At 43.8% G+C, this 26,091-nt stretch overlaps 1 protein-coding gene and 1 long non-coding RNA gene across 2 annotated transcripts in view; one reads left to right on the plus strand and one right to left on the minus strand.

Moving 5' to 3' along the window:
* Window positions 1-26,091, minus strand: part of LOC126285438 (scavenger receptor class B member 1) — a 403,446-nt gene that overhangs the window by 196,811 nt on the left and 180,544 nt on the right. The gene's annotated exons all lie outside the window — the stretch shown is intronic.
* The window catches only part of LOC126285439 (uncharacterized), a 31,151-nt gene continuing 10,035 nt past the window's right edge, over window positions 4,976-26,091 (plus strand). Inside the window, exon 1 of the long non-coding RNA XR_007551653.1 lies at window positions 4,976-5,148. This is a non-coding gene — a long non-coding RNA (uncharacterized LOC126285439). The remainder of the gene's footprint in view (window positions 5,149-26,091) is intronic.

Consider the following 26,091-nt stretch of genomic DNA (forward strand, 5'->3'; position numbering starts at 1 on the left):
ACGCTAAATTTTTGGACTACTCGACGTAGTATAGCAGTACCTTCATGGGATCACTGACGAAATGTATTATTTAAACACGGGTTCCCTAACTGTCAATAATGCAGGTTCATTGGATGGTGTCTGATTCGGAATAGCTAGTTCGAATCCAGGGACGGAAAAAATATATTATCTTTATTTATTCAGCAAGGGACACACAGTTTTACATCAAAAGACTATACAACAGTGTCTTAGGTTAAGTGCGTGTCCTTGAACTAAAAAAAAAGAAAAAATCATCTCTACGGAGCCCCGTAGACTGAAATGTGCCACTTTTGCTGGTGATAAATTCGGTTGCTGTTTTGGTGTTATCTAATGTAATACGCAATGTCTTGGCATTGGATTTCGCGGATTGCTTGTATAATAGTCATCTACACACTGAACAACTCTACATTTTATCCACATTCAGAATACTCACGCTGAACAGACGTCTTGTGCAACTTCTACACTTCGTAGAGGACAGGTGCTAAATGAGAGCGATGAAACAAATCGTTGCTATCTGGGCGATTTGACCCCTTGAGATCTCCAAAGCAACAACGCCACTAAACTTTGTATTTTATTTGTACTACATAGTTTTTGTAAATATCCGAGTCTGGAAAACATGTCCCTTCAGATGTTGAGGACGAATTTTATTACTAGTTGTTCTAGAAGTTTCTCATACATACCCATATGCTTACTGATTGTGGACCTTGTATTGTTAACTGCGAAACTACGGGAGAAAATTTACTATTTGCCATAACCAGATTTAGGCATTTATACTGCCGGAAAAGAATTCAGCAGCATCAAGGAATGCCTTCAGTGACACCAGACTATAATTCACAGCCGGAAAAAAAATGCTAGGCCCAAAAGAATTGTGATCAGTGGCACCAGGGTATAATATGTGCATACTGCGTGGGTGTGGTGTTAGTGATTTGTCACGGCTATCGGCCATCAGTTGGGTCTCAGGAGGCCTGTCTGCGCACCCTCTGTTTCGTCTTTGCAAGCAGTAGACGACGAATACGTACTCCTTTTGAAGTTTCAAGCATTTGAATGAGGTCGCATATTGTGCCTGCGGGAAGCTAGATGGAAGTATCGACGTATTGCTACTGGTGTTGGGCACGATGCATCGATGGTGTGTCGCTGCTTTCGACAGTGGTCTGTAGAAAAATCCACTTCAAAATCGATGGACTGTGTGAGCAAATGTGACGGACCGAACATGCCATGAAATTGGGGCACATATTGCACCTGCTGAAGGTGGGACTATTGGGAAGCATCTGCTTGCAGCAGGTTTAAGATCACGTGTGCCTCTCGCTGAGTACCCACTCACACCGCGACACCACCAAGCATGGATACTCTGGGGTCGCGGAATAATTGAATGGAGTGTGGAATGGCGATCTATTGTCTTCAGTGACGCGAGTAGGTTCCGTCTGTATGCGCGTGATGAACGTATACGTGTATGGTGTGGACTTGGTAGGCTGCCTGCTTCATACTGTTTTCGCTCACCAGAGACAGGGCTCGGCTCGTATCAGGCATCATGGTGTGGGAGGTTATCAGATACAGCTCGCGATCACATTTAGTGTTTCTGCACGGTTAAGTCATCAGCACCCGCGACATTGCTGTGATGCTGCAATTTCTTCGACAAGAGTGTGATGTGCTCCTTCAGCTGGACGAGACGCGTCCACTTATGCTACTGCGACGTAACGTGCTCTGCGTGCTGTAAACAACTACCCTAGACAACAAGACCAAGATATTTTTATCCAATTGAACACGCATGGGGGTTGATGAAGCGGGAACTTAATCGTTTTCCAGGGCCTGCCGGAACCATTACCAAACTGCAGCAATAGGCGCTAGATGTTTGGGACAAGCTATTGCAGGATGCCGTTGGGCAGCTTTATGATTGTTTGTATGCGAGAATACACGTCTGCAACGCCCCCGTACGTGCTTTGTATTGATGGAACTGTTTGGATTCATTCTTAGACAAAGTGACGGATGAATTCTCAGAATTCCATAGTCAGAGTTTGATGTCGGGAGCTTCCGTCAACTGTATAGGTTTTTTCCACAAATACCGTGTCCTGTGCGCAATCTGTTTAAATGTTCCGCATATGATGGAGCTCAGAACCACTAACCATTTCTGAATGATTTGTTAACTCTCTTATCTAGTAGGAGGCGTTTTCATTTCACGTCTCTAACGATGTCACAGGTTGCAGCTGTCACCAACGAGCTGTTGAGCACGACACCAGTGTAACTTTCGGATCGTAGCCGATTTCTTGCTCTCCAAGCCCTGTCCTGGTGAATCAGCAGTTCAGAACTGTATCCAGTATGGATTTTCACTTTGCAGCGGAGTGTCCGCTGATGTGAAAGTTGCTTCCAGATTTGAACTATGTGCCTCACAGGGAATCGAACGTGAGACGTTTGCCTTTTGTGAGCAAGTGCTCGATAGACTCAGCTATCCAAGCACGTCTCACGATCCACGCTCACAGCTTCACATCGCTAGTACCTCACTAGCAATGCTGTCAGGGTGGGTCAGGTGTCGTTCTTGGATAGCTCAGTCGGTAGAGTACTTGCCCGCGGGAAAGAATGGTCCAGGTTGAAATCCTAGTGCGGTACACTTATTAATGTTCAAGGAACCTGGAGTTCAGGGTTTGGTTCAAATGGCTCTGAGCACTATGGGACTTAACATCTGAGGTCATCAGTCCCCTAGAACTTAGAACTACATAAACCTAACTAACCTAAGGACATCACACACATCCATGCCCAAGGCAGCATCGAACCTAAGCCCATAGCGGTCGCGCGGTTCCAAACTGAAGCGCCTAGAACCGCTCGGCCGCAATGGCCGGCTGAGGATTTGGGGGGAGGGGGTGGCGAGGTGGAGCTGTGGAGCTATATGGCTCTGAGTGTTGGAAACGAATACAGTGGAGTAGACGTCATGTACTTGTAAACTATCCTCATTGTCATATGTAACTGGACATACATCATTTTTGAGTGAGCACCGTTTAACCAGTCTAGCGGATAGTTTGCAGAGTATACCAAGCTTAGTCCGAAACTTTGTTATGTATTTGCCGAAGCTCACGAAGTACCGCCACAAGGCTTCTCGGTAAAATTGTAACATATTCTTGTCTGGGAGGGAGAATTTGCAAAATACTGTTTTAAAGATGATATTCTGTCCAAAGCCACCACCTATATGCATACCTGGAGGCTATGAGCACATTTTCCTGCTCGCTACTTTGAAACACCCATGTTCTAATGCAAACTCTTTGCTATTACGAACGACCTACGGAATATAGCGAAAAATAAAGTCACGTTCAATTCTTACCGTGCATGCATGCAGTAAACAGTTATTAGTTCGAGGTAAGAGCAGCGCGTTCATTACTTCAAGTCGAACCAGTTTGTGTTTTGATAAGTTTGTGAAATGATATTACATTTTAGGTTGACTTGTGCAAGTTATCTTCAGTTTCTATCAAAGAACTTGTCTACCGTGGTAGAGGAGGTACCATTCGAACAACGTCTAGAGATTTAGTTCATGCATGTTGGAGTACCAATCTATGTTCTCGGAAATATCGGAGAACACCGCACACACATATTTAATGTGGAACGGATTTCTCGAGGAGGTACAGTACTTTGGCCGGCTCGTTCCTCTGATTCTAATCTCATGTAATTTTGATCGTGGGAACACTTAAAATCTTTGGTGTTTACAAGCTCCATTAATGATATACAATCTCTACAGGAACGCGTCGTCAAGGCTTGCGAGTGCATCCGTGACCAACCTGGAGTTCTTCATAGTGTGCTTCTTTCCCTCACACTCCGGACACAAGCATGCCTTAGTCCGAACGTACACCATGTTAGACTACTCCCGTAGTGATGGCTCACAAGTGCAGGTCGTATCTAATAGCAAGCACATCATATTGAAATGTTTTCTGATTTGTTTACTCAGTTTACTCGTTTGTGATGGCAAAGAGCTTGCAGTAAAAGATGTTTCACAGTTGCGCACATAACCAACACTAGAAACTCTTAAGGCATGCATTTTAGAGTACTTGTTTATTGAACTTTGTCATTTGGTCTATGCTACCGCTTATCAAAATATGTAATACCTTTCTTTTAACGTCATCTACATACCGGGTTGTTATAATTAATGTGTAGCTACTCACACACGTCCAGTGAGGACTGTAATTATCGTATGGCAACTGAACTTGGTAGATATTGTAAAGCGTTGATGTGGAATCTATTTATGTACGGAAAGAAAACTGTTCCAATTTTGTTCAGCAGTAGCAAATCTGGCGCTGTGAATGCAAGAAAGACTTATTGAAACGTTTCGTGTGTAATGGAGTAGGAACGGGAAGGAGGCAGGAAAGGTCAAACAAGTGAGAACGTGATTTCAATATTAACTGCCGCTTACACACTTTGTTGAATATGAGCACTAGATACGAGGACGAGATACTGTACAGCGCCAGACTTACACCTGGTAGCCAAAATAGGAACTAATTTTTTACCAGCGTAAATCGGTTCCGCATTAACGCATTAGCATTTCTACGAAGCTTGAGTGCCATACGACAATTATAGCCCACACTGGACCTCTGTGAATGGCTGCATTTAATGACCATCCAGTATATGGTGCTTTTGGTGTTTGAACGCTGTGTCAGTAGAAGTGTTTTACAGTTTACGTTCTACATCTCTGTTTATGTGGAAGCAATTACGTTTGGTATTTTTAAGATTTGGTACAAACGTCTTTTTGCTATCGAGAATGTGACTGCGTATAATGGAATAGCGGTGGCGAGGGAGGTTCATTTGGGCGCGTATCCGAGCGGCGGCCAGCGGCCAGCTGACGGTCGCAGAGACAGAGGTGCAGATGCGTTACGTGAGCGTCGCGCCGCGCCGCGCCGCGCTTGGGTCAGCCGCGCGAGATGTCCGGAGAAAGCTGGTTGCGCAACGCGCCGACTCGTCCCGTGGCTAGCCCAGCCGCAGCCTCCAGAGCTGCAGCTGTTGCGCAACTCCCGCGCCGGCGGCACGCGCATCGGTCCCACGCCGCCACCGGCCACGGGCGCGCCTTACGGCCACAGTAAGTCGCCGACACATTCCAGCCCAGTCCGCGCCGAGGTCGCCGCAGGCATCTAGGCGCGTCTCGCTGTTCACATCCGAGAGGTGAGCGTCCCCTAAGCGTCTATAAATAAACACGGACCACTGCACGAGCTGGCAACACTGCGAGCCGTGTCTGCTGTCCTCCGAGATCTCTACAGGGTGGTCCAGTTGCCACTGCCTATAGGTTTTATGCAACCCGCAATGCCTTCAAATACCAGAAGCAAGTTTTTCGTACTCTTTGGCTCGATGTGCAAACTACTAGTCCTACAGGAATAATGAACAGTACCTATTCGTAGACAATTTGATGTAATTAAATTTTGTACTGGCATAAGTTTCCGCTATAGGTTTTTGTTGTGAACGGCCAGTGTCGGTTAGCCAGTCAGTGTGCTCCCTGCCGCCGTTGGATAAGCAGCCGCTGCAGCAAGTCGTATAACCCTAGCTTACTTATTTGTTAGATAGTTTAATTAATTTCTTTGCGTGTTTTTGGGTACTTGCATTGTTTAATTCATATATTTCGGGCGTATTATAGTATTTGACAGTTGTAGCATCGCGCTTTAGTGTTTACTTCGTAGATTCTTATTTAAATTGCGTGTGAGTTTCGTATAGGAGGTGCAATTTCGAGTTTTAGTTACTGTAATCGTAAATTCAGCAGATTGTAGCGCAGTCGTTAGGCATTTGTACAGGTTAGTTGATACATTCTTTGTGTGTTCCGCTTGCGTTATCTAGGCACGGACTCGTGTTTCAGTAACTGTTGTTAAACATCAATTAGAATGGACAGGGACTGCGATTGCTGTGTTCGGATGAGGGCTGACTTGGCATCCCTTCGCTCACAGCTGCAATCGGCGCTGACTTCGGTCGCGCAGCTTGAGGCTGTTGCCAATGGGCACCACTGTGGGGAGCCGGACTCGGGTATCACGGGGATGTCAACCTCATCCCGTCTGTCCCCAGATCGGTCTGCCGCTATGGTTGCCCCGGTTGCTGCCCGCAGTGGGGCTGAGCCCTCGCCTGTGGTTGATTGGGAGGTCGTTCCAAGGCGTGGCAGGCAGCGAAAGGCGTCCCCGGAGGCTGATCAGAAAGCCTCCCCGGTGCGTCTGACAAACCGGTTTCAGGCACTGTCTCTGGCTGAGCCAGATGCAGCCGCCTGCCCTGTTTCAGAGGATCATTCTCAGCCTTCAAGGTCCGGGCAATCGCAGAGGGTGGGCTTACTGGTAGTTGGGAGCTCCAATGTTAGGCGCGTAATGGGGCCCCTTAGGGATATGGCGGCTAAGGAGGGGAAGACATCCAGTGTGCACTCCGTGTGCATTCCGGGAGGAGTCATTCCTGATGTGGAAAGGGTCCTTCCGGATGCCATGAAGAGCACAGGGTGCAGCCAGCTGCAGGTGGTGGCACATGTCGGCACTAATGACGTGTGTCGCTTTGGATCTGAGGAAATTCTCTCTGGATTCCAGCGACTATCTGATTTGGTGAAGGCTGCCGGTCTTGCTTACGAGATGAAGGCAGAGCTCACCATCTGCAGCATCGTTGACAGAACCGACTGCGGACCTTTGGTGCAGAGCCGGGTGGAGGGTCTGAATCAGAGGCTCAGACGGTTTTGCGACCGTATTGGCTGCAGATTCCTTGACTTGCGCCATAGGGTGGTGGGTTTTCGGGTTCCGCTGAATAGGTCAGGAGTTCACTACACTCAGCTGGCGGCTACACGGGTAGCGGAGGCTGTGTGGCATGGACTGGGCGGTTTTTTAGGTTAGAAGGCCTCGGGAAAGTGCGGGATGGGCTGCAATGTCAAAGGGTGCTTGGCAATTACAGGACGTGCTTGGATCAAGGAACAGTCGGAATTATAGTTGTAAACTGTTGTAGTTGCGCTAGAAAAGTCCCTGAGCTTCAAGCGCTAATAGAAAGCACAGAAGCTGATATCATTATAGGTACAGAAAGCTGGCTAAAGCCTGAAATAAGTTCTGCAGAAATTTTTACGAAGTCTCAGACGGTGTTCAGGAAAGATAGATTAGTCAGAATTGGTGGTGGAGTGTTGGTGTCTGTCAGTAGTGGTTTATCTTGTAGTGAAGTCGAAGTAGATACTCCGTGCGAATTGGTGTGGGTGGAGGTTATACTTAACAGCCGAATTAAGTTAATAATTGGCTCCTTCTACCGACCCCCAGACTCCGATGATACAGTTGCGGAACAGTTCAGAGAAAGTTTGAGTCTCGTAACAAATAAATACCCCACTCATACGGTTATAGTTGGTGGGGACTTCAACCTACCCTCGGTATGTTGGCAAAAATACTTGTTCAAAATCGGTGGTAGGCAGAAAACGTCTTCCGAGATTGTCCTAAATGCATTCTCCGAAAATTATTTAGAGCAGTTAGTCCACGAACCCACGCGAATTGTAAATGGTTGCGAAAACACACTTGACCTCTTGGCCACAAACAATCCAGAGCTGATAGAGAGCATCATGACTGATACAGGGATTAGTGATCACAAGGTCATTGTAGCTAGGCTCAATACCATTTCTTCCAAATCCATCAGAAACAAACGCAAAATAATTTTATTTAAAAAAGCGGATAAAGTGCCACTAGAAGCCTTCCTAAAAGACAATTTCCATTCCTTCCGAACTGACTATGCGAATGTAGACGAGATGTGGCTCAAATTCAAAGATATAGTAGCAGCAGCAATTGAGATATTCATACCTCATAAATTGGTAAGAGATGGAACGGATCCCCCGTGGTACACAAAAAAGGTCCGAACGCTGTTGCAGAGGCAACGGAAAAAGCATGCGAAGTTCAGAAGAACGCGAAATCCCGAAGATGGGCTAAAATTTACAGACGCGCGAAATTTGGCACGTACTTCGATGCGAGATGCCTTTAATAGGTTCCACAACGAAACATTGTCTCGAAATTTGGTAGAAAATCCGAAGAAATTCTGGTCGTATGTAAAGTACACAAGCGGCAAGACGCAGTCAATACCTTCGCTGCGCAGTGCCGATGGTACTGTTATCGACGACTGTGCCGCTAAAGCGGAGTTATTGAACGCAGTTTTCCGAAATTCCTTCACCAGGGAAGACGAATGGAATATTCCAGAATTTGAAACACGAACATCTGCTAGCATGAGTTTCTTAGAAGTAGATACCTTAGGGGTTGCGAAGCAACTTAAATCGCTTGATACGGGCAAGTCTTCAGGTCCAGATTGTATACCGATTAGGTTCCTTTCAGATTACGCTGATACTATAGCTCCCTACTTAGCACTCATATACAACCGCTCGCTCACCGATAGATCTGTACCTACAGATTGGAAAATTGCGCAGGTCGCACCAGTGTTCAAGAAGGGTAGTAGGAGTAATCCATTTAACTACAGACCTATATCATTGACGTCGGTTTGCAGTAGGGTTTTGGAGCATATACTGTATTCAAACATTATGAATCACCTCGAAGAGAACGATCTATTGACACGTAATCAGCATGGCTTCAGAAAACATCGCTCTTGTGCAACGCAGCTAGCTCTTTATTCGCACGAAGTAATGGCCGCTATCGGCAGGGGATCTCAAGTTGATTCCGTATTTCTAGATTTCCGGAAAGCTTTTGACACCGTTCCTCACAAGCGACTTCTAATCAAGCTGCGGAGCTATGGGGTATCGTCTCAGTTGTGCGACTGGATTCGTGATTTCCTGTCAGGAAGGTCGCAGTTCGTAGTAATAGACGGCAAATCATCGAGTAAAACTGAAGTGATATCAGGTGTTCCCCAGGGAAGCGTCCTGGGACCTCTACTGTTCCTGATCTATATAAATGACCTGGGTGACAATCTGAGCAGTTCTCTTAGACTGTTCGCAGATGATGCTGTAATTTACCGTCTAGTAAGGTCATCCGAAGACCAGTATCAGCTGCAAAGCGATTTAGAAAAGATTGCTGTATGGTGTGTCAGGTGGCAGTTGACGCTAAATAACGAAAAGTGTGAGATGATCCACATGAGTTCCAAAAGAACTCCGTTGGAATTCGATTACTCGATAAATAGTACAATTCTCAAGGCTGTCAATTCAACTAAGTACCTGGGTGTTAAAATTACGAACAACTTCAGTTGGAAGGACCACATAGATAATATTGTCGGGAAGGCGAGCCAAAGGTTGCGTTTCATTGGCAGGACACTTAGAAGATGCAACAAGTCCACTAAAGAGACAGCTTACACTACACTCGTTCGTCCTCTGTTAGAATATTGCTGTGCGGTGTGGGATCCTTACCAGGTGGGATTGACGGAGGACATCGAGAGGGTGCAAAGAAGGGCAGCTCGTTTTGTATTATCGCGTTATAGGGGAGAGAGTGTGGCAGATATGATACACGAGTTGGGATGGAAGTCATTACAGCATAGACGTTTTTCGTCGCGGCGAGACCTTTTTACGAAATTTCAGTCACCAACTTTCTCTTCCGAATGCGAAAATATTTTGTTGAGCCCAACCTACATAGGTAGGAATGATCATCAAAATAAAATAAGAGAAATCAGAGCTCGAACAGAAAGGTTTAGGTGTTCGTTTTTCCCGCTCGCTGTTCGGGAGTGGAATAGTAGAGAGATAGTATGATTGTGGTTCGATGAACCCTCTGCCAAGCACTTAAATGTGAATTGCAGAGTAGTCATGTAGATGTAGATGTAGAACTTTCGAATTACTCAAGAGAAATGTTCAAAGGTGACCTTCAAACGCATTTTTTTAATAACTCTGTAACTGCGGCCTCCTGTGAAAATGTATGCCAATACAAAATTTAGCTACAATAAGTGTCTTAGAAAAAGGTCTTTTTCGTTTTTTTCTGTAGAACTAATAGTTTGGGCATAGCAAGCGAGAGAATATGAATATCTAGCACGTGGTTTTTGAAGGTGGTGTGGATTGCACAAAAACCATAGGTAGAGTCTGTATGAGTTCAAAAATAGCTCTGAGCACTATGGGACTTAACATCTGAGGTCATCAGTCCCCTATAACTTAGAGCTACGTAAACCTAACTAACCTAAGGACATCACACACATCCATGCCCGAGGCAGGATTCAAACCTGCGACAGTAGTAGTCGAGCGGTTCCAGTCTGAAGCGCCTAGAACCGCTCGGCCACCGCGACCGACTCCTGTGTGTGGAATCGCCTCGCAGTGTTCAGAGTCGATAAATGGGTAATCTGACTTATTTGTGCTGTGAACTCAAGGAGGTTCTGCCAGAGAGCACTGATCAAGGAACTTGTGACAATACTGCTTCCAGTACACAGAATTATCCAGAAGTACATTAACATTTGACAACTCAGTACTACACGGAATAATTTAGGTAGAGGGGGAGTTAAAACTGCAACACATGCCTGAAATGACATGGAGTTTTTTGAAAAAAGTGAGTCCACTCAGTGACCAACAGAGCCTGTTCGTATGATACGAAAGCAATATTTAACGTAACAATGGATTTTTAGCAAAAATGATGTTCTTTAAAATAAACGCTCAACATGCTGGCCATCATTCATCAACAGCACCTGTAGCGGAGGGACAACGTTGCGAAACGCACTGTACTACTCGACCATAGTAGTATTGCACTTTATATCCTCCGGCCTTATCGCAAACACACGGCGACGATACAATGAACAAGTATAGTAGTGACTACGAAAATGCATCATGTTGCGTATTATTTCAGGAGAGTTGTGAATATTCTATCAATTGTCCTGGAAGTATCACGCGAAAAACTTGCGATAACCGAAGCCCCTCACTCCCAGTTGTATAATATTGTGGTCGACTAACACAGCGTATCGGTGGGTATGGTGAGAATTGCCGTCGGAAGTTGTCTTTTGGCATCCCTAATGAGGTCTGCCGATCGCGGTAAACTTGTGGCATCACAGCCAATAACCACACGGATTTAGGTCTGAGAGCCTGGAAGGCCAAGCAATACGAACGTGGTGACTCAGCACGCGATCCTCACCAAACGATGTGCAGAACGTATCTTTCATATGTACAGTGTGACCAGGTGGGGCGTTATCCCCGACAGACGTCGTATCTTCCACCAGGTGTTTATCAGCCCACTTGGGATTATCTCACTCCCCCTCTAATTAAGGCTTATTTTATTCGCTATTCTCATGAGGCGTCACTGACATTGTTGTTCAGCGCCAGCTGTTGGCCATTTCTGCCTCCTTGCTTGCAATAAAGCCCAACGTATTTCAGGGATCGTTGTCAATTTTTACCTCTCTATTGTATTTCGTGAATTAGTGCCGTTTGAAACATTAACTGACATTTGGGTCACCTTGTATCTATTCCCGATAAAAATCTACCATAAATACTGCAGGGTGGCCTAGAAGTGTTCCTTATTTTGAGATGTGGTAGTACAGGCCAAAACAAGGGAGAAATGCCTAGTAAACATGAGCTCTAAAATGCATATCTCAAGAGCTATGAGCACTTGTACGTCATCGCTACTGAGCAAAACAGCCCTTGCCATGGCAAGCTCTTTGCTACTAAGTATTAAGTACTTACTATTAAATAAGGAAACTGAAAGATGAACTCCTAGTCTAACTTAATTCCCAGCAGAACTAGAAGCAATAAAAAAACAGTACCACACTGTATAGCAGGCAATACCCAGCCAGTAAACACTGCACCATCAGTAGCGGGCTATTTACCCTAGGGACGATGCCTGCTTGGCTGCCCTACAGAATGCAGTAAGCAAATGACACATTCCTGTTAGTGTCCATGGACATGCATACAGTAAGCATGTTTTAAGTGTTACTGTAAACCGTATTTACAGTTGTGGGTAAATGTAGCACATACATTAACTAGTTCTAAGGGTCTCCAGTTGGTGTTTGTTAATTTTTTTGAAATGCTTCTTCATTGCAGTTATACCTTTGCAATGCTCAGCATAATGAAATCGTGTTATTTCACACGGGAAATAGTTGATTCCATCTGTCGGGCCGTAACAGAAGACACATCTGACATTTCCTGTATGGAATAATAGGCTTTCATCATGATGGTAAGAGCAAAGATATAACTACAACCTGAAAGTATTTCACAAATTAGCAAATCACAAACTGGACAGCATTAGAACTAACGTATCTGCTGTACTTATATTGAACTTTGAATACGGTTTACAGTAGCGACACTAAATGATGTTTACTGCGTGCTGTATTCAAGGACAATCAGAGAGGACTGTTCACTTATTTCGGTACTGCATTCTGTAGACCGTTCGTCACCACGAAGAGCATGCAGTGTCAGAGCTGTTTTTCACAGTAATTAAGATAAACAAGTGCTCATAGCGCTTAAGATTGCATTTTTGTGCTCTTGCTTAATGCACTTTTTTTTGCTTTTGCTCAAACTACCAGCTTTCAAAATATGGAATGCTTCATTAATATCCACCATGTACCTTTTTCAGTCCAACAGTTTAGTTCATGGAATCAATACTAGAAATAAGAACAATTTTCATAAAGATTTAAAGTAACTCACTTCGGTCCCGGTACATTTCCGTTATTCAGGAACACACTCTTTCAATAACTTTCCAACAGTCATAAGAAGTTGAGTTTAAGATGAGCCTAAACCAATTTTTGGAGGCCAGTTCCCCTATGCAAATGAATAATTTCTTAGTAAGACCCCTAATGTATGTATCATCATCATCATCATCATCTAATGACGTTACTGTTACGTGAAAACAGAGTCCTGAAAATTTTCTGTGCGGCAATGTGATCAGCTTTTTTCCTGTTTTGGACGAGCGGTTCTAATCACTCCAGTCCGGAACCGCGCGACTGCTATGGTCGCAGGTTCGAATCCTGCCTCGGGCATGGATGTGTGTGATGTCCTTAGGTTAGTTAGGTTTAAGTAGTTCTAAGTTCTAGGGAACTGATGACCTCAGTTGTTGAGTCCCATTGTGCTGAGCCATTATTTGGTTGCCCGTTTGATAATGCATAAATAAAATAACCCAAAAATTATCATATACACCTCTGTGTTTATCATTTACAAGTTTTTAAAAAGTTTATTACCTCTTAAATGAAAATGTATGTAAGATTTTTTGATTTAGTCCACGTCTGTGAAAATAATTTCACGTAGGATCTGTGGAAGACACTTTTTTGTGAGTACATATTATTTATTCTTGTTTTATGGGATACAGACCCGAGAATCTCTACACTATGGGTCTATGAAGTAAAAATGTACCTCACCTACGGCAATAATATCAGGAGCTCAGATGGAATGCCGGTGCTAAGCAAAGATGGGAAAGCTGAATGATGGAAGGAGTATACTCTCTTCAAGTTAAAGGAAAAGGGAAGAAGATGTAGAGGAGGATAAAATCGGGGATACGATACTGAGAGAGGTGTTTGGCAGAACAGTAAAAGTCTAAGTCTAAACAAAGACCCCGGAGTAAACTACAATCCCACAGAATTGTTCAGATTTAGAAAGAGCCAGCCATGGAAAACTGTTTCATCTGGTGAACAGGACGTATGAGTTAGCATAAATGTCCACGGACTTCAGGAGTGTAATAATTTACATTCCAAACAAGTCACGTGGAGCAGACAGGTGTAAATACTACAGAATCATCTGTTTAGCAAGTGATGGTAGGAAAATACTGACAATTATTTGCAAAAGCAGATCCAGTTGAAATTAAGTTTGATTCGGAAAATTTTATGCCAAATAGGACACTCTAATAGCATTGCGAACATTACAAAGGCCACCGAGTTTTGTCTATCAATTCAATCTAGAGAACACACACTGTCACATGTCGTAAGTCCCCCAAGACTACGTGTACTGGTTTCCATTTTAATCCTGGACGTTAGTACGCCGGCTGACGCCCTTTCTGCACATGGTATCGAACCACTTTGGGCTGTGCTACCCTAGCGTCTGTTAGCGACATCAGTTACAGACACAGTAGTGAAACTGACGAGTTTAGTTGAATATAACAACGTATGTGTGTTAAGTGTTTTAGTAGGCTTCCAGGAGGATTTTGATACAGTTCCTCACAAGCAACTATAAATCAAATTGCGTGCATATGGAGTATCGTCTCAGTTGTGTGACGGGATTCGTGATTTCCTTTCAGAGAGGTCACAGCTCGTTGTGATAGACGGTAAATCATCGAGTAGAACAGAAGTGATATCTACTGTCCCTGATTTACATAATGATCTAGGTGATAATCTGAGCAACCTCCTAAGATTGATTGCAAATGACGCTGTAATTTACCGTCCAGGAAAATCATCAGGCGATCAATTCCAATTACAAAATGATCTAGAGATAATTTCTGTATGGTGCGAAAAGTGGCAACTGGCACTAAACAAAGGAAAGTGCGAGTTCATCCACATGGGTACTAAAAGAAATCCTATAAATTTTGGAAATACGATAAATCGCAGGAATCTAAGGGCTGTCAATTCGGCTAAATACCTAGGAATTACAATTACGAGCACCTTAAATTGGAAAGACCACATAGATAATATTGTGCGGAAGGCGAAACAAAGACTGAGCTTTGTTGGCAGAACACTTAGAAGATCCGACAATCACACTGAAGAGACAGCCTACATTACACTTCTGCGTCCTCTGCTGGAATATTGCTGCGCTATGTGGGATCCTTACCAGGTAGGACTGACGGAGGATATCTAGAAAGTGCAAAGTAGGGTAGCTCATTTCGTGTTACCGCGCAATGGGGGTGATAGTGTCACTGATATGATATGCGAGGTGAGGTGGCAGTCACTGAAACAAAGGCGGTTTTCTTTTACGAAATTTCAATCACCAACTTTCTCTTCCGAATGCAAAAATGTTTTGTTGACACCCACCTACGTAGGGAGAAATGAGCATCATCATAAACTAAGAGAAATCAGAGCTCGAACGGAAAGAGTTAGGTGTTCCTTTCTCCCACGCACCATTCGAGAGTGGAATGGTAGAGTAGTAGTAGTATGAAAATGGTTCAATGAACCCTCTGCCAGGCACTTAAGTGGTGAATTGCAGAGTAACCATATAGATGTAAATGTAGTAGGAATTAGAAATGACAAATCTACCACACGTCAGTTCGGATTAACGGACGATGCGTAGGAGGACCAAAAGAGAGCTGCTCGTTTAGTCATTTTTTTTTTTTTTTTTTTTTTTTTAACTAGGGTGTCATGAAGGTGCACATCCAACTCTGATGGCAGATGCCTGAAGACGGCTGCATTCCGGGTTGGTTTACTGTTGAAATTCCGAGAACGCACCTTTAGAGCAGAGATGAGAAACAACAGTTCCTCCCACTCACGTCCTGCAAAATGACAATCAGGTGAAACAGGATTCATACGAAGGCTAGCCCACAGCAATTACTCCTGGACACTTTTTGCAAATGGGACTTATAATGGTAATCGTACGTGTATGAGGAACCCTCCGCCTCACATTCAATGTAAAATGTAGATTTTAAATGAAAGCACAGATGTAATTGTGTCGTTTTGCATGTAAACTGTTGCAGAAATAGAAACTAGAGACATGTGTTGCTAGTTCATAGCGCTGGAATGGGCCAGCAACATTTCTTTATTCATTCATTCATTCATTCATTCATCATCATCATCCATCGTACTGCAGTGGTATCAGATGTCATTTAACTATAACGAAACCGAACCGAACCGAACAAACACACACACACACACACACACACACACACACACACACACACACACACACACACACACACACAGGCAATATGCAAGTATGCTTTATGAAGATATTCAGCTGTGGCCTTAATAAGCGATCACGTTATTTGCCTGAAATGATTTAGGGAAAAACCACGGGAACCTTAACCACGATGTCCGGAAAGGCAGAACCATAACTGTCTTTTTCGTTCAGTCGTGTGATTATTGTTCATCGGAAACCAATTTACCTATGCGCTGAAAGGTAACCTCTGATGTGACGCAAAAAAGATTTGTCGTATAATTATTTTTCTTCCACGTGTTCCTGAGTGTTATTTGAAGTCTGTTTTAGCATCCAGTCTGAATGATTTATCCACCTATGTATCCGTGATTGATGATGGACGCTAGCGCTATGACTGTCAACCTGGAGAAAGCCAGTTCGAACTCTGTTTATAGAAGAATTACTAGCCAGGGGTAGGGGAAGAGGGGGTATAGTATATCTACATCGATACTCCGCAATCGACCTTCCGGCGCGTGGCGGAGGGTATCCCGTGCTACTACAGGTCATTTCCTTTTCTGTTCCACTCGCAAATACAACGAGGGATGCACAGCTGCTTGAATGAATCCATATGAGCCCTTATTTCTCGTATCTTCGCATTAATTATGTGCAATGCGTGCTGCAGGCAACAGAATTCTTCGGTAGTCGCCTTTAAATGCTGTTTCTCTAAAGTTTCTCAATGGTGTTCTGAGTGGTCGCCTTCTCTTCAGGATTTCCCATTTGAGTTTCCGAAGCATCTCCGTAACACGTGTTGTTCGAACCACCCGGCAGTTCTCCTCTGAATTGGTTCGATGCCTTCCTTTAACACGACCTGGTACGGATCCCAAACGCTCGTGCAGTACTCAAGAACAGGTCGCACTAGCGTCGCATATTCACTTTCCTTTACAGGTGAACCACTGTTTCCTAAAGTTCTGGCAAAAACCCTAAGTCTACCATTCGCCTTCCCTACCGCTGTTCTTAGGTGCTCGTTCGACATCGTATCATTTCGTGACGTTACGCCCATATATTTAAACCAATCCGTCAATTAGGACGCTACTAATGCTGTATCCGAACATAATGGCTTTGTTTTTCCTTTTCAACCGCATTAACTTACATGTTTTTGTATTTATAGCTACTGATTACAGTAATTCTCGCTACAGTCGTGGTTTAAGTCTCGTACATCTCCACATTTTCACCAGTAAGTGGGTAACAAATTACGATCTATGCGCCGGACGCCACTTACGTCCTTTCCAATCAATTTTCATACACAATACCATACTGTACAGTCACTCATTGCAGTCGGCAACTCCAAACTGATAATCAGTTAACACACTTAAGAAAAAAACATTTCCTTTTGTGCTAAAAACAATCGTGAAATTTTATCACTACATTTGAGATCAAAGTAATGACTAGACGTTACCATTCAGCTCCAGAGGTGGTCATTTGTGAGAGATTAGTGTGTAAGTGAATAGAACCTTAACGGTTCGTGATTCCTCGCACAGCTGCTTCTGGTATCTTTCACCGGGCGGACTAGCTCGGCGTCCATTCGGCCAGCCTATGTGGGACGCCGGCTAGTGAAGTCGTCCGCGATCTCTGGAACCCACGGGGGACCGCGCGAGTTTCCGGCCGCTATTCTGCCGTGGAGAAGAGGCGGCGTGCACTCCGCGACCCACTTGCTGTCCCGTCACATCACCGAAAGACGCCGCTCTCTGTAGAAGACGCGCTGGCCGTCTGAGTTTAGCTTTACTAGGCCATTAAAGCAACACAACGTATAAGTTGTAGGGTTCACTACTCAGGCAATTCCGAGAAAATGGCAAGTGGAGTTTTACACGTCTATTATGTGGCTGATGTGTGTGTGTTAAGTGTCGGGCATTAGAGTTAACGACCGTCAAGTTATTAGCGTTCGAGCGTCGTAAGACGAACTTGTAGAAGGCGACGGTTCGACACCTGCTCAAACTTGATTAGTAATCTATCTTTTTTCATCGCTAGTCATCTTATTTAATTTTCAAAACGTCAACGGTGTGTGTTTTTCGTTATAACCTCTGAAGGTCCCATGTAAATGCGAGAAAACCACATTCATTGGATGTAGTAGTTGCCGTTTCAGTACTTGTTTCGATGTCTGTGTAACAAATACCATTCTGCAACTTGTCGAGAGCACATCCGACGAGTAATTGTACATTACATTGTACATTGTGGTCTGACACACTGCGACTTACTGTATCAATGATTGTGAATAACGTCATTCGCAATATTATTTATCGAGGTTTGACATAGGCTTTCCAAGCCCGCCCCTCGTCCTTGAAAATTTAATGAAAATGGTAAATAATCAAATAACAATTATTAAATAAACTACAACTTCATGAAAATGCACGCATTTTTCATTATATCACATCTCGAATGTCATAAATTAAATAACGTGATCAGTGATGAAAAAAATATAGGTTAAAAAATAAGTTTGCGTGTTTCGAACTGTTACCTTGCCACGACTCTGTTGTCATGCGCGAACGCGAAAGGCTGTTTTTGGCTCATTTTATTCGTTATTGTTAGTTGCATTTGTTCGGGGCGGACGCCCCATGACGTTTGTTCAAGTTCATCGGCGATCCATTCTCTCTCTCTCTCTCTCTCTCTCTCTCTCTCTCTCTCTCTCTCTCTCTCTCTCTTTTTTTTTTTTGCATAGGGCAATTAATCCTCTGACCGAACACGCTGAGCTACCGTGGTGGCGAGTACTTGTGCACCAACACTTTTTACTACTAGCCCCTACGCGTAGATACGTTATTTGCATAATAGACGCGCAAAACTTCTCTTGCGACTCTCTCAGAATTGCCAGAGTAGTGCACCTTACTACTCGCACGTTGTGTTGCTTTAATGGCCTACCGAAGGTGTACAAAGTGTGTAGCAAATCTGTGATCCCAAAGTCGTGGCCTCCCGTTGTTAGTAACAAGCTCACAGAGCGCTATACTAATCTTGAAGCGTGGCTTCATCACATTGAAGTTCTCTGCGGCCCAACGATTAAAATATATGGAATTCAAAACTGTCCTTGGTGGCAAAATTTTCCTTAATTTTCCTTAATTTTGTGATAAGTTTTGACCTACGAGACAACCATTAGATGCGTTTGTAAAAGGCTGAAAGAATGTGCAAGCTTATCAATGAAAGCATTACGGGAGCATGCAACAGAATTTTACATATACATGGATAGTTTGCAAGCTGCCGCATGGTGTACAGTACGATGCCAAACTGCTAATCACGTTCTTTCCAATTCCACTCTCAAAAGGATCGAACGAAAAACGACTCCGCACAATCTCAAATTTATTTTACCTTGTCTCCGCAGACCTCACGCGAAATGTGCACTGGCGGCAGCAGAGTCTTTCTGCTGTCAGCTGCAAACACCTGTCATCCAAATTTTCTCAATAGTGTTTCGCGAAAAGAGCGTCGTCTTCTCTCCAGTAATCCCATTTTGAGTTCACGAAGCATCTCCGTAACGCTGGCATGTTGACTGAATCTACGATAACAGAACTAGTAGCACGCTTCTGAACTGGTTCGATGTCATCCTTTAATCCGAGCTGGTGGGGATCCCAAACACTCAAGCGGTACTCAAGAATGGGTCGCACAAGAGTTCTACAGTTAGTCTCCTTTATAAATGAGCTACACTTTGCTAAAACTCTCCCAACTCACAGAAGTCTACCACTCCCTTCCCTATTACCGTCCTTATGCGCTCGTTTCATTTCACACCGCTCTTCAATGGTACTCCTAGAATTTAATCAAGGTGACTTTGTCAATCTGCACAAATAATACTAATCCGAAAATAACAGGACTGTTTCTTCCTAGACAACTGCACTAACTAACATTTTTCTTCAATTAGAGCAAACTGTCATTCATCATAGAAAAAAAGTGTGTGTTATCCTGCCTCCTCCTAGAGTCACTGAACGATGATACTCTCCTGTACGTTACATCTCCATCGGCAAACAGCGCATATTGCTGCTTATCCTATTCGGCCATTAATACATGTAGATACCAAGAGTGGTTCTACCGGGGCACTCTTGACAGTATACTTGTCTCTGATGAGTACTCGCTGTCGAGGACATCACGGGTTCTGTTACTTCAGAAGTCTTCGAGCCTCTCACATGTCTTGGAACATGTCTCATACGCTCGTGGATTAGTTAGTGGGGTATTATTAACGAACATGATCAAGCAGCTAGAAGACAGCATATCTATCTTCCTAAACTAGTAAAAAAATACTTTTAACCAAGACAGACACTGTCAAAACATATGAAGCGTTAGAAACAGGATGACCCGCGGTGCAAGATAACTATAGGGTAAAAGCGTGCTGTGCTTGCAGCTACAAAAAAATATAGGGAAATTAAATTGTTTTGTCTGTTTCAATTGTAATCAGAGCAGTGAATTCCCTTTATCTGCATGTATTGCAGCTACAACCACAAAATTCTTTTTCTTATAGCTTGATTGTGTTCTTGCACGGATCCCGGTGCCAGTCTTGGCTGAAAGTATTTTAGGTTTCGTTTAGTAATTTAGGAAGACAGTTATGTTGTCTTTCAGCTTCTTCTCAGGTCGCGTACATTAACGCACGTACACTGAGCTGACAAAAGTCATGGGATACCTCCTAATACGTCGGACTACCTTTGCACGGCGTAGTGCAGCAACTCTACGCGACATGGACTCAACAAGTCGCTGAAAATCCCCTACAGAATAATGGGTTATAGTACCTCTATAGCTGTACGAGCTGACCTCTAGATTGTGTGTCCGCAGCTCGTGATCTAGCGGATGGCGTTGTTGCCTGTGGATGACGGGATTCCGGGTTCGATTTCCGGCGGGGTTGGGGATTTTCTCTGCCCAGGGACTGCGTGTTTGTGTTATCGTCGTCGTCGTCGTCGTCGTCGTCTTGATTATGTCCCATAAATGTTCTATGGGATTCATGTCTGGCTACCTGGGTGGCCAAACCATTCAGTCGAACTTCCCAGAATGTTCGTCAGACCAATCGCGAACAATTATGTCCCGATGACATGCCGCATTGCCATTCATATAAATTCCAGCGTTGTTTGGGAACATGAAGTCCATGAATGGCTGCAAATGGTCTCAGAATAGCCGAACATAATCATTTTCAATCAATTATCAGTTCCATTCCATGTAAGCACAACCCAAACCATTAAGGAGCCACCACCAGTTTACACAGTGCTTCGTTAACAACTTGGGTCCGTGGCTTAGAGGGGTGTGAGCCACACGCTAGCATTATCTATAGCTCTTACTAGCTGCAATTAGGGCTCACCTGACTTGGTCACGCTTTTCCAGTCGCCTAGGGTCCAACCCATAGTCACGAGCCCAGGAGTGACGCTGCAGCGATATCGTTCTTTAAGAGAAAGGCACTCGAGTCTGTCGTCTGCTGCCATAGCGCACTAACGCCGAATTTCGCAACTCTCTTCTAACGGATACGTTCGTCGTACGTTGCATATTGATTTCTGTGGTTAGTTCATGCAGAGCTGCTTATCTGTTAGTACTTGAACTCTACGCAAACGACTCTGTTCCCAGTCGTTAAATCAAGTCCGTTGGCCACTGCGTTGTCCATGGCGAGAGGTAGTGTCTGTAATCTGGTATTCTCGACACGCATGTTACACTGCGTATCTCGGAATACTGAATTGCCCAACGACTTCCGAAACGGAATGTCCTATGTGTCTAGCTCAGACTACCATTCCGCGTTCAAAGTCTTAATGCCCGTCATGCAGCCGTAATCAGTTGGGAAACTTTTTCGTGTGAATCACGTGAGCAAAAATGACAGCTTGGCCAATGCACTTCCCTTTATATCCTTGTATAGGCGATATACCGCCATCTGTGTATGTTCATATCGCTACCACATGATGGTCATCTCAATGTATAATGCTACTAACGATGTTATTGTATGTTATAGTAATGCTTTCATTGGTAAGTCTGCACTTTTTTTTTGGTCTTTTCTAGACGCCTCTTGATGGTCACATAGACCGAAATCGGTCATAAAACCACGGAAAAAATTGCGATTTAGATTTTGATTTCCACATATTTCAATTTTTTCTCTTCCTTCAGCGAATGGCATAATGATAGAGCATAATTAAGAATTACCATATTCACGTTTATCTCGTGCAAAGAGATTAATATGTACAATATTCCCCTTGGGTACCATTTACAGAATATTTACACTGTTGGATATTAAAATTGCAACTTCGCGGACAATAGCAAATAATGAATGTTTAATTATTGTGTATATTCATTACACACTGATGAAAAAATCGCGCCGGCCGCTATGGCCGAGAGGTCCTCGGCGCTTCAGTCCGGAACCGCTCGACTGCTACGGTCGCAAATTCTAATCGTGCCTCGGGCTTGGATGTGTGTGATGTCCTTAGGTTAGTTAGGTTTAAGTAGTTCTAAGTTCTAGGAGACTGATGACCTCAGATGTTGAGTTCCATAGTGCTCAGCGCCATTTGAACCATTACTACTCCAGCGTCATCCTCGACCAGCATTAATTGCCCTGTACTGACCGACCAAGTGCAACAGGCTTTGATCTCCATCTCGCAAACTGATATTCCGCGCCTGTACAACAGAATGCATGCAGATTTACGTGCTTAAGTTCAACATCCTGTCTGTTACATCGATTATTAATGTACCAGCATTTCATATTTTGCAATTGCTTATCTCGCATTTACATTAACCTGTGTTCCTGCAATGTTAATTACCTAGACAAACGTGTTCCCGAAATTGCATTACTGTACGTTCATTATTTCTTGGTGTTGCGATATTTTCCGTCAATGTAGTAGGAAGAAGAGATCGTTGAATTTGTACGTGAGTTGGGGTGGACAATATGGTGATATTTAGTGCACAGGGGTGCCACCTCTGGTACCAACAATGGCGCTAACGCAGGTATGTATCAGGTCGGACTGAGTTTGATTGACAGGCTGCGTATTGCTTGAACTCTGTACTATAGTTCAATGTTAGTGGTGGTGAGACCGTGTCCCGGAACCGGCGATCAGATGTTTTCAGTGCGTGGTGGTCTGGAGAACTTGCAGGTCATGACACCAGCTGAAAGCCCTCCGTATTGAGGGAAGATATGGTCAGCACGAGCAAAAGTTAAAGACAGCGAAGTGGAGAACTGGAAAACAGGACACAGCCATACAACTCAACACGTGAGAAATTTGAAGGCTGCTCTCTGTATGAGCCAGAATTGATCGTGCTGTGTACTCAGTTGTATCACATACAAGCACGCCACATGCCTGTATGACGATGACGAATGCCGTATGGTGACGTTCTTTCTTCTCGGACCCTGAGCACACGGTATGTTCATCTTGATACTTTACGCAGAACGGGGAACCGTCTGCTCTCAGTGTTGTCGTTCGGCGCACCACAGCAACACCGACTCAAAGGAAGGCCTCAGCGCTTTTTGGTGACGTCACGTCAGCTAGGCACGGCGAACGCCAGGTCTGTTGCAGGCAGAAACGCCTAGGCGTGCTTATCACTATATATCATTTTTGGACAAACTGTTTGGTATTCTTTTGGATTCTTTTGTTTTATTTGGATGAAAGATTTTCTTACTATCGTAAAGCTACAAATGAAGATCATAGTTCTGTATTACTGAATCCTGTCGAAACAAACGTAGATCAATATGAGAAGATGCTTTGCCCCATTGCAAGCTTCGGAAATTTTACATTGAAGAGACTATATTTACTTGATCCATTTCGTTATCGAAACTTACCCAACCCCCTTACAATGAACTCGTTGACTTTATTTATTTATTTTCGTCTGAGATCGTCACTGGAAATGTGAACTGGAACTAATTTACATGTGTAAATGTCCAACTGTTGCCAGTAATTAGATTACAGTCGTTTTCAGCGAAATGAATTCTAAACAGGAAACAAAATAGCTTCATACTTCGAAAATACTGCTGAGTTAAACATTTTTTTAAACATGCACATTAGAAAAGATAAATATTCCCTATTGCAACTGAAAGGAGAAACTTTATTACATAAAAAAAATTTATTTGACAAAACAAGTGTCTCTCTTTTTGCCTCTTCTTCTGTCCCCCACCCCGTCGTCCAAAGTGTACAATCGCAAGATATTTCATTAACATTCAGTGCTCCTCACCCCATAGGCAACCAAGATACCTAAAGAAGAGCACCAATATGTTCACAGTTTCTTGTAAAAGCAACCCAGTACAAACGTAACTTCCTCAGATTTACAGATAAGGTAAAGAAGCACGAATTCTGTTGCTGCTGGACCATGAAGTTCTTTTTGTATGTCAATCCTTAAAACAGGTGGAAATTTTATTTTAGGAGTACACTATTTGCTAGGAAGTGTAATGAATTGCACAATTAATTGATTGCCGAAATCTCTCAGTACAATGTGTGTTGGTCAACTACCGCCAATAGTTTCACATTTTCCTGTGTCAGAGAGGGAGGCACCACCATTATGAGTACGCCTGCAACAGACCTGGCGTTCGCCGTGCCTAGCTGACGCGACGTCACGAACAAGCGCCGAGGCCTTCCTTTGAGTCGGTGTCGACCACAGTCGGCACCCTACTGCCCTCTGTCGCAATACATACTAACGCTGTTATACTGGGCCAGCACTTAACGGCAATAGAGATGTTAGCAGACTTTTTCCGATGTGTAAACGAAAGTGTTAACTGGAAGTTACTGTTGAAAAATCCGTAAACTTGGGCAAAGCAGACTCCTCGGCGCTGTCACTGTGTAGCCCGTGCCTCAGCTGCAGCCTCACTTCCGCCAGTTGCAGGCCGCGTGCGTATTACCGTGTTCGCTATTGCGCTTCCTGCCGCTCTCGCTGTGTTACGACTTGATTAACTTTCCTTCTGAGAATTTCTCTTTTCCCTCAGAATCCGGCCTGCAGTAACTGCGGTCAGGCGCCATGAGAGTACTGCGGTTACAGACGAGGACACGTAATTTTTTCGCAACCTTCTACACTCTGGTTTTGCCTTCATGCTTCAGCTGCGCGGAATGATGAGGAGAGACAATTGACGAATGCAAACTTTCGAACCACAAATTTAATTAATAATTAATGTTTGTTATTTACTGAATGCTTAAAAATACGAACTACATCGCTGGTTGTGTGCTGTGTCTTTGGTCGTGATCAGCTGGAGAGAGACAAAACAGTCGCTTTCTGTAAGACTTTATTACGTCAAGAAAGCTAGTCAAATAATTTAGTGCTGTTACAGTGTTATCGTTCTTTTCTTGATCTCATTTTTCATGCAGCAGGCGACCCTGGGAATTAACAGCTCTTTCGTGAGAGACTACAGAAAATCTTATTTTTCGCAAATCTAAAACATACAAAAGGAAATTATTAGTAACAAAATAAATTTTCAAGAGGCGTCGCGTCAAAATGAAACTAAAAAACTTAAAGCACGCTGACATCTCAGTTTTCTGAATGACATCTTACAGGATTAGTAAACACCCACAATAAGACAACATGAGAATGTGTGTATTGCTCCTCAGTGGAGTGCGCAATATCATGAAAGCTCCTGGTAGATTAAAAGCTTGTGCTCAAAATTCAAAAATTGTTCAAATGGCTCCAAGCACTATGGGACTTTACATCTGAGGTCATCAGTCCCCTAGAACTACTTAAACCTACCTAACCTAAGGACATCACACACATCCATGCCCGAGGCAGGATTCGAACATGCGAGCGTAGCGGTCGCACGGTTCCACACTGTAGCGCCTAGAACCGCTCGGTTACTTTGGCCGGCCATGTCAGGTGTGACAGTCGTCTATGGTCTTCCCGACCGCAGCAAATCTTAGAGCTCTGCTGAAATGACTTATCATGACCTCAACCTCCGTACCCAGCGACTAACTGTACTACTGTCTTCAGCAGATGCTCCATAGACTGTGCACAAGCGTTTGCGAATATTTCCCACACTTTCTTGCTCTGCAGTGAGAAAATCAATGACGGCACGTTGCTAGTAACGTACATCACCTACAGTTGCCATTTTGAAACTGTCCTGCAACTACACTATCTGTCGGAAGTGACGGAAACTTGGCGCGCTCACTCAGGAGAATTCAAATAAAATGTAACTAACGTTTCGCATTAGTAACATAGTTATCGGCTGAGAAAAAAAATGCGGTGCATTGCTTTCTGGACAACGCTCTTGTATTATCTGGTGCACCCCTAAGCTCCTTGTTCTCATTGTGACGGCCAACAGAGGAAAGAACAAACATTGCACTCGCTCATTTTATACTAACTAAAATTCGTTTTGCAAAGAGCGTTGCAGCTATGCTCCTTGAGTGGTCAAGACCTGAGACCTGATTTTGTATTTATTTCCACATAAACAAAGGAAATGCGGTTAAGAAACCGAGTAAATCATAATTAAACCATTACCACCACAGATAACGGGTCCATTATACCAAAATAGAAAATGTCCCCTGACGACCTAACGAAATTTTGGCTGTGCA

This window comes from Schistocerca gregaria, chromosome 8 (genome assembly GCF_023897955.1).
Source record: "Schistocerca gregaria isolate iqSchGreg1 chromosome 8, iqSchGreg1.2, whole genome shotgun sequence".
NCBI classification, from domain to species: Eukaryota; Metazoa; Arthropoda; class Insecta; order Orthoptera; family Acrididae; genus Schistocerca; species Schistocerca gregaria.